Below are 7,588 nucleotides of genomic sequence, written 5' to 3' on the forward strand. Positions count from 1 at the left end.
TACATGCATTCAAAACATAGCATTGTGTCAACTAGTAACTGCACCTCGACCATATCCGCACGTAACTGTGTGAATTAATTCAAATTCAATACGCCCAAGCCAAATGAAAAATTACTTAATAAAATCCAAAATGTTGAAAATCATGAGAGTTTACATTGTGATCTTCTCCGCCTTCACTGAGCCTAATTCCAGACACCTTTTAGGGACTTTCACAGCCCCGTAAAGTCCTCTTGTGTGGCTGCAGGTACACTTTCATGTAGTCGGCACATAGTAACCCGAAACTGCTGACCGTGACAGTGACCGAGGCCTGTGGAAGTCTATGAACAGCTCTGGGAAAGCAGCCTCATTTTTCAGATGAAAAAAGTGAGAACTTGAGAGGCTAATTGCTCCTAAGGGGACATTAGCACTTACCTGAATCAATTAACACGCCAGAATGTGGGGACTCTTGGTGAGAGAGTGGAAGAGCCCCACGGTCGGGAGGTACCTGTTAGGTGCCCCGGAGAAGAGGTCTGCTTGGTCCTTGCTCCTGCAGCCTCCTACAGGTCACTGAACTCCCAGGCTGATCACATCTGTTGGCTTGCTTTCTGCTGGATGGTGCACCCTCCAGGCAGGGACCAGGCAGTGCTTCCTGTGAGCGCTAAGTGCCAGTCTGAGTGCTGTGGTCATGCAGTGAACATGGCAGACTTCAACTCTACCTGATGAAGGCGACAAGTAATAAGCAAAATGACAAAGGAAGGTGTGTGCAGGGCAAAGTACTCATGAATGAACAAGGAGGCCTGCAACCTCAACTTTACCTCTCCCTCTGGCTCCTTGACCGACCGAACCCCTTCATAGGCCAGCTCTCTGGGCCCTCTGGGGGATGGCCCTGGGGAGAGGCTCTCAGCTCATGGGAGATGTGGAGAAGGTGCGAGCAGGGGCAGGTGTGCAGGGAGATGCTGACAGGTGTTGTCAATCTGCTCAGTCTCCCTTCACCACATCTGGGAGATTCAAGTCAAGGACTCAAGTCTTTCTGGTCACTGAGTTGTGCCTCTTTGTGGCTCCCTCCTGAGACAGAACCATGTGGATGAGGGCTTGGTATGCGTAGTGAAGGTCACCAGGAGGAGAGGAATTCAGGAAGCTGCAAGGAGTCTTGTGTGGCTGGAGCATCAGGAGTAACTGGGCAAGATGAGGTTGTTATATTAATAGATAAACACCAGGGATTTGCTATAGAGCACAGGGAGCTATAGTCAATATCTTGTAATAATCTATAATGGAAAATGATCTGAAACTGTATACCTGAAACTAAGACCATGTATGTCGTCCATCAACGACAGTTAAATTTTAAAAATAATTAAAAAGATGAGATTGTGGATGAGGAAGGACCAGATCAAATATGGTCTCACAGCCACATGAAGGATTTGCACTCACTTTACCTTAAGAGTATCTAGTAAATAGTACATTCTTAGGAACTGACTTTTTCCCAACAAATACTGACTTAATGTTTATAGAAATCAAGTCAAAAGTGAAAGTGTTAGCTGCTCAGTCATGTCCGACTCTTTGCAACTTCATGGACTGTAGCTTGCCAAGCTCCTCTAGTCCATAGAATTCTCTAGGCAAGGATACTGGAGTGGATTGCCATTCCCTTCTCCAGGAGATCTTCCTGACCCCGGGATTGAACCCAGGTCTCCTGCACTGCAGGCAGATTCTTTACCATCTGAGCCACCAGGGAAGACCAAGAAAAAACCAAGAGAAAAGATAAAAACCTTTAGAACTTATCCTATCCCAGTTCTAAGCGGGGATCACAATTAAACTTCCTGAGCCAGTCAGAAGTCCCTCTGTTACCAAATAACTTTGAAGAAGATTCGAGAGTAATTCTGATTCATACTGCTGCTTTCTTATCTCTAACCTCTACCTCCATTTAGGACTCCTTGATCCCAAGTGAATCTGTTACTAGGAAAATGTTTCCCCTGATATTTGATAAAAGCAACTGAGTACACAAGAACTTAAAATATGAAAGGTTTGGCTTTTGAAACTCGACACTCTGACCCTGGGTATGACTTGGGTATGGTTGTTGGTGATAGTTTTTTGGCAACCCTGTAAAGTTTCACACACACACACTCATTGATCTCAGACTTATATTGCTGTTTGAGAGGCAGTCTCCTCTAATATACTTTTCTTAAAAAGAAGGCATATTTTCCCTTTGAGTTTTCTCTTTCCCCCAATTAAAGCCTAAATCTCTTTCTTGGGTCACAGGGCATGGAGAGAAATAAAGATGGCACCAGGTCATTTCTGATGAGAAATGCTAGAAGATGTGCCTGGAAAGAAGTCCCTGAATATGCCTGTCAAGATGCATTTCACATGGACAGGCTGGAAATTGATGAAAAACATGGTTTCTCATGCAAGCACTTAGTTCCCTTAATTCAAGGCAGACATGATGTCTTAATCAACACCCTTGGTTTATAGACACCTGCAATAGAGCCCTATGCATTTAGCTGCCCATATCTCATTTCCCTCATCTTCTGAGAAGAGCATCTAAACTTCCTTTGGTCCATGAGCAGAGCGAGTATCAGAACCCAGGCCCATTCTTATATTGTATCCTCTTGACCCAGTGACTGATTCAGCTATAGACCAATAACCCAATTTGGTCCAGTCCCAGTGGATGCAAGACTTTATATGAGCAATTGGCTCAAAGCTCTCTCTTTTTCCTTGGACTAGAAGCCATAAGAACTGGTAATTACTGGATCCTCTCTGGTAAGTTAGAGGAGGATGCCCACATTAGAACTTGTATCCCATTACATGAGCTTCAGGAACTGGAGGGATTTTTCTAAGAGAAGAATGTGCTATTTTATGAAATCCAAGTGTAAAGTACAGCCAACCAGTGCTCACAACAAGTTGAGCCAGAGACAAAGCATCACCAAGAACCAGGCTTCATGCTCTCATGTCTCCTGGTAAGGACTTCATCTGAGGGAAAAAAGGGGAGCCCCTCTGGAGAATATCATAATTCAAGAAAATACATGCACCAAAGAACGGATGCTTTTGAACTTTGGTGCTGGAAAAGACTCTTGAGAGTCCTTTGAACTGCAAGGAGTTCAAACCAGTCAATCCTAAAGGAAATCAACCCTGAATATTCATTGGAAGGACTGGTGCTGAAGCTCCAATACTTTGACCACCTGATTTGAAGAGCTGACTCACTGGAAAAGACCCTGATGCTGGGAAAGATTGAGGGCAGGAGGAGAAGGGAGCCAAAGAGGATGAGATGGTTAGATAGCATCACAGACTCAATGGACATGAGTTTGAGCAAACTTCAGAGACAGTGAAGGATAGGGAAGCTTGGCATGCTGCAGTCTGTGGGGTCACAAAGAATCAGATTCAACTTAGCAACAGAACAACAGCAACAACAATGGTCATAGCAGCACTATTTACAATAGCCAAGACATGAAAGCAACCTACATGTCCTTCGACAGAGGAATGGATAAAGAAGATGTGGTACATATATACAATGGAATATTACTCAGCCATAAAGAAGAATGAAATAATGCCATTTGCAGCAACATGGATGGACCTAGAAATTATCACACTAAGTTAAGTAAGTCAGACAAAGACAAATATCTTATAGTATCACTTACATTTGGAATCTAAAAATCATGATACAAATGAACTAATATTCAAAACAGAAACGGACTCCCAGACTCAATGAAAAAAAACTTGTGGTTACCAAAGGAGAAAGGGAGGGAAGGGATAAATTAGGAGTTCCGGATTAATGTATACATACTACCATATATAGAATACATAGCCAACAAGGATCTACTGTATAGTACAAGGAACTATACTCAGTATTTTGTAATAACCTATAAGGGAAAGGAATCTGAAAAAGAATATATCTATATATATTATATATATATAGATATAGATATATAATGGACAACTGAATCATTTTACTATACACCTGAAACTATCAACATTGTAAATCAAACTATACTTCAATAAAAAATATACCTTAAAAATGAAATTCAATTAATAGGCACTCCTGAGAGACAGAATGGCAGAGCAGCAGTATTGGGGACAGAGCAAAAAGCCTTCCAGAAACTTTTAAAATAGGAGTTGAGTGGAAGAGATCCTCAGATTGAAAATAGATACCAAGTACTAATTGGTACAAACTGGAGGGAAAAAAAATCCCCAGCTAGACCCTTGCTACTGAAACTGCAAACCATCAAGGAGAAGGAGAAAATTCCTAAATCAACAGAGAGAAGAGACAAATTATGTACACAAGAAAGGCACTCTTAGAAATCTTCCACCATTAATAACTGACACCAGGAGAGAATGAAATAACATCTTCAAGCAACTGAGGAAATACAGCTGTCAACCTAAAATTCTATCCCCAGCCAAACTATAATCTATAAATTCCAAAATAAAGACATTTCAGATGACGAAAACATAGAAAATTCACTCCTCATGGAGTACTCCAGAGCAAGGGTTGGCAAACTGCAGCTCACTGACTGTTTTGGCAAATGAAGCTTTACTGGAACACAGCCTAACCGTCTTGTCCACTCACATACGTATTATCGAGGGTTGTTTTCCAGTTAAAACAGCAGGGTAGCTGCAACAGACACTATATGGCCCAGATGGCCAAAGGTATTTAATATCTGGTCCTTTTCAGGAAAGTTTTGCTGATCCCTCCTCTGTAGGACTCAATATTTACATGTGTATTTATTCATCCAACATATGTTTGATAAGCATCCACTATGTGTGCCAGACCCAAATACGGTGAGATGAAGGATGGCAGATTCGTGGTCCAGGCAGACAGAAGCTTAACAAGGGCTGTGCTCAACAGCCAGCCCTCTTTTCTGGGAGATGGTGCCAGGGAGCACCTCCGGAGGTGAAGCCCACAGACGTGTCTGAAAACAGCAAAATAGAAACCTGTCTTGACCTAGACAACTCAGTCCCCTTTGAAGCTCATGTTTCAGACAGGGAGCTGGCACCCTGAGATGGCTCAAGGGTCATGGACGTGGTCATGAAATCCTCATCTCTCTTTCCATCCACATCTGCTCTCTCCCACCTCACCCAGGGCACAGCTGATGCTAGAACAGCCCAAGCTTCCTGGCCTTTCCCCAACACAGTGCCCCACATGGACCTTCCCCAAACCTCTGCTGAGGCTCTGCCCATCACTTGGGGTGCCCTTGCTCCATTGCCTGGCTTGGCTTACTCTTACTTATCTCCTCCCCAAGGAAGTTTTCCTCACCTGCAGACTGAGTCAATACCCATTTCTTCATCCCATTATATATTACATTATAAGCATCTCTGGAGGGTGGGCTTTCTCTCCACCCACTTTCTGAGACTGATACACATCTAACACCACGATAGCCAAAGGGGACATTCACACTATGCAATCTACCATGGAGGAAGAAGCGGAAACCCTTTTCTGTGAATATCTTACATGAGATGAACAGAAGTGTGCTAGAGAAAGTTCTAATGCTTCTGCAGATGGTACAAAACACCCCCCTGCCACCACACCAGCTCCCTCAGATGGTGTTGGAGGGGAGCTGATACTGGGCACCAAACTTGACCCTGGCGGTTCTTGCCAATTGTATAGATACATAGGAATTGACCTACTCCATAATGGAGGTCTGTTCAAACAAAGATGAGAGAGGAGAAGGGAGGAAGGAAGAGTGGGGAGGCGATGAGATCGTGTTCGATACACGACCTCCCCAGTCCCAAAGGGCTCTTTCCCCCGTCACAAATTCTTGATCCCTCTGCCTCTTCCGTTCCTCGCCCACCTCTTGTCACTTAGAGCATCATTCTGGAATGCTGCAAGGATTAATGACACACGCCTGGCAGAAAGTTGCTTGCATTCATTCATTCTGGCCCCCCGCAGTTATTAATTCTTACAATTTCCCCGCACTCAATACCACTCAGATCTCAACAATTCTGAGCGTTCCTGCCAGCGAAGAGAAAAGAAATCACATCTTCAGTGACAGAAGGACCCAAGTGGATTCATAATGGTGTGAATAACAGGTAACTTGATTTGCTTCAGCTTTGAGATACTTAAGAATTCATATAAAAGGATTTGGGGCTTTAGAGAATACATGTCTTCCGGGGGTGGGGTGGGATGATTGACTATCCTGACAATTTCTATAAGTCAAATTCCATTACTTTGAAGAACATTCAAAGATACACTTCCGTAAGAAACTTTTAAGTAAAAATAGGAGTGACTAAAGTTCAGGGCAAACTTTGAAGACTGTATCTTTGCCTTGTGTGAGATTAGGATTAAAAAAAAAATTGTGTACATCGTTTCTTTCCATTCAGCCTCCTAATTAGGCTGATAGATAAGCAGTGGGCAGTAATCACATCCGTTTATAAATGAGGAAACAGTCTCAGTTTAAAGTTTGTTCCCCTTGGGGATTTGGCAGGCAGCAAAGGCAGGTCTCCAGCTCGAAAAGCCCCTTCTGCTGGACTTCCCAAGCCTGCAACCTGGCCAGGTGATGGACCCCATGCTCAGAAGGGCTTATACCTTGGTTCCACCATTGCCATCTTGAAATTCTCTGTAATTTTGAACTGTGTTTGTTCAGTGTTGCTGAACCAGTGTCCAGCCCACAAGCCAAAATGCTAAGATGCAAAGATGCGCAGCAAAGAAAGGGTTTACTCACATGGCAGACAGGCGAGGCGATGGGAGACCGGCTCCCAGGCGACCCTTCCTGGAGGGAAGGGGTCTGGGGTATTCATGGGATAAAGAAAATGGCAGTCTTAGGCGAGGGCAGTGTGGGGAAAGCTGGTTGGAAAAAGGTGCAGTAACTGTCATCTGCACAGTGTAACCAACCTCCAGTTCTCTGCATATTAACAAGTGGAAGTGGGCTTTTCAGCTTCCTGACATCACAAGGTCACTGGGCAGACACTCATACATGCCCAGTTGGAGGGGTGGTAGTCTCATCCAGTCTTAACCGGCTCAGCTTGAACTAGACAGAGCTGACTCCCAGTTCTTGGAACACATGCAAATATCCTATTGTTTAGGCTCTGCGCCCCTTGGAGGACAAGCAATGATTTAAACGATCTTGATGTGTGAAGGCAGGTTACAGGTGTAATGGATTTAACTAATGAGCACCATGGTTTCACAAGAAGTCCTGCATGGGTGTTCTGAACTGGATCCTGCAAACCCTGTAGCCCATCTCAGACACAACTCCATGGACTCTCCTTCTAGTCCTCCACACAGATCCCAGGAGCACTGGGACTCCCTCCCAGCTCCCGGGACTCCTTGACCCTCCTCTCTCGGTCTGCAGCAACTACGAGGACTCAGAGCCCAGGAGGAGTGCTTCCCATGAGCACTGGCAGCTCCTCCTGTGCTGCCGAACAGCCTGAAGGATAAATCAGTACCCAGTTCTATCAGTTCATCAAAGTCAAAACTCTCTAAAGTTTGTTTAATTAAAACAAGAGGCTCTTGGGCTTTCTCAGGTTAGATGTGCTCAAACCCCAGAATACTAGATGTCTCCTGACTCTCTTGCTGAGTCTCTTTGTCCCATTCCCTGATGGTCTCCAATGCTTGACTCAAAATAAAGGAGGGGAGGAGAGAAGAACCTGGCACTCCCACCCCCCAGATGTCTTGTGAGTCTTGGAGGCT

Source organism: Giraffa tippelskirchi, chromosome 13 (genome assembly GCF_054371585.1).
Source record: "Giraffa tippelskirchi isolate mGirTip1 chromosome 13, T2T-mGirTip1v1.2.pri, whole genome shotgun sequence".
Taxonomy (NCBI): Eukaryota; Metazoa; Chordata; class Mammalia; order Artiodactyla; family Giraffidae; genus Giraffa; species Giraffa tippelskirchi.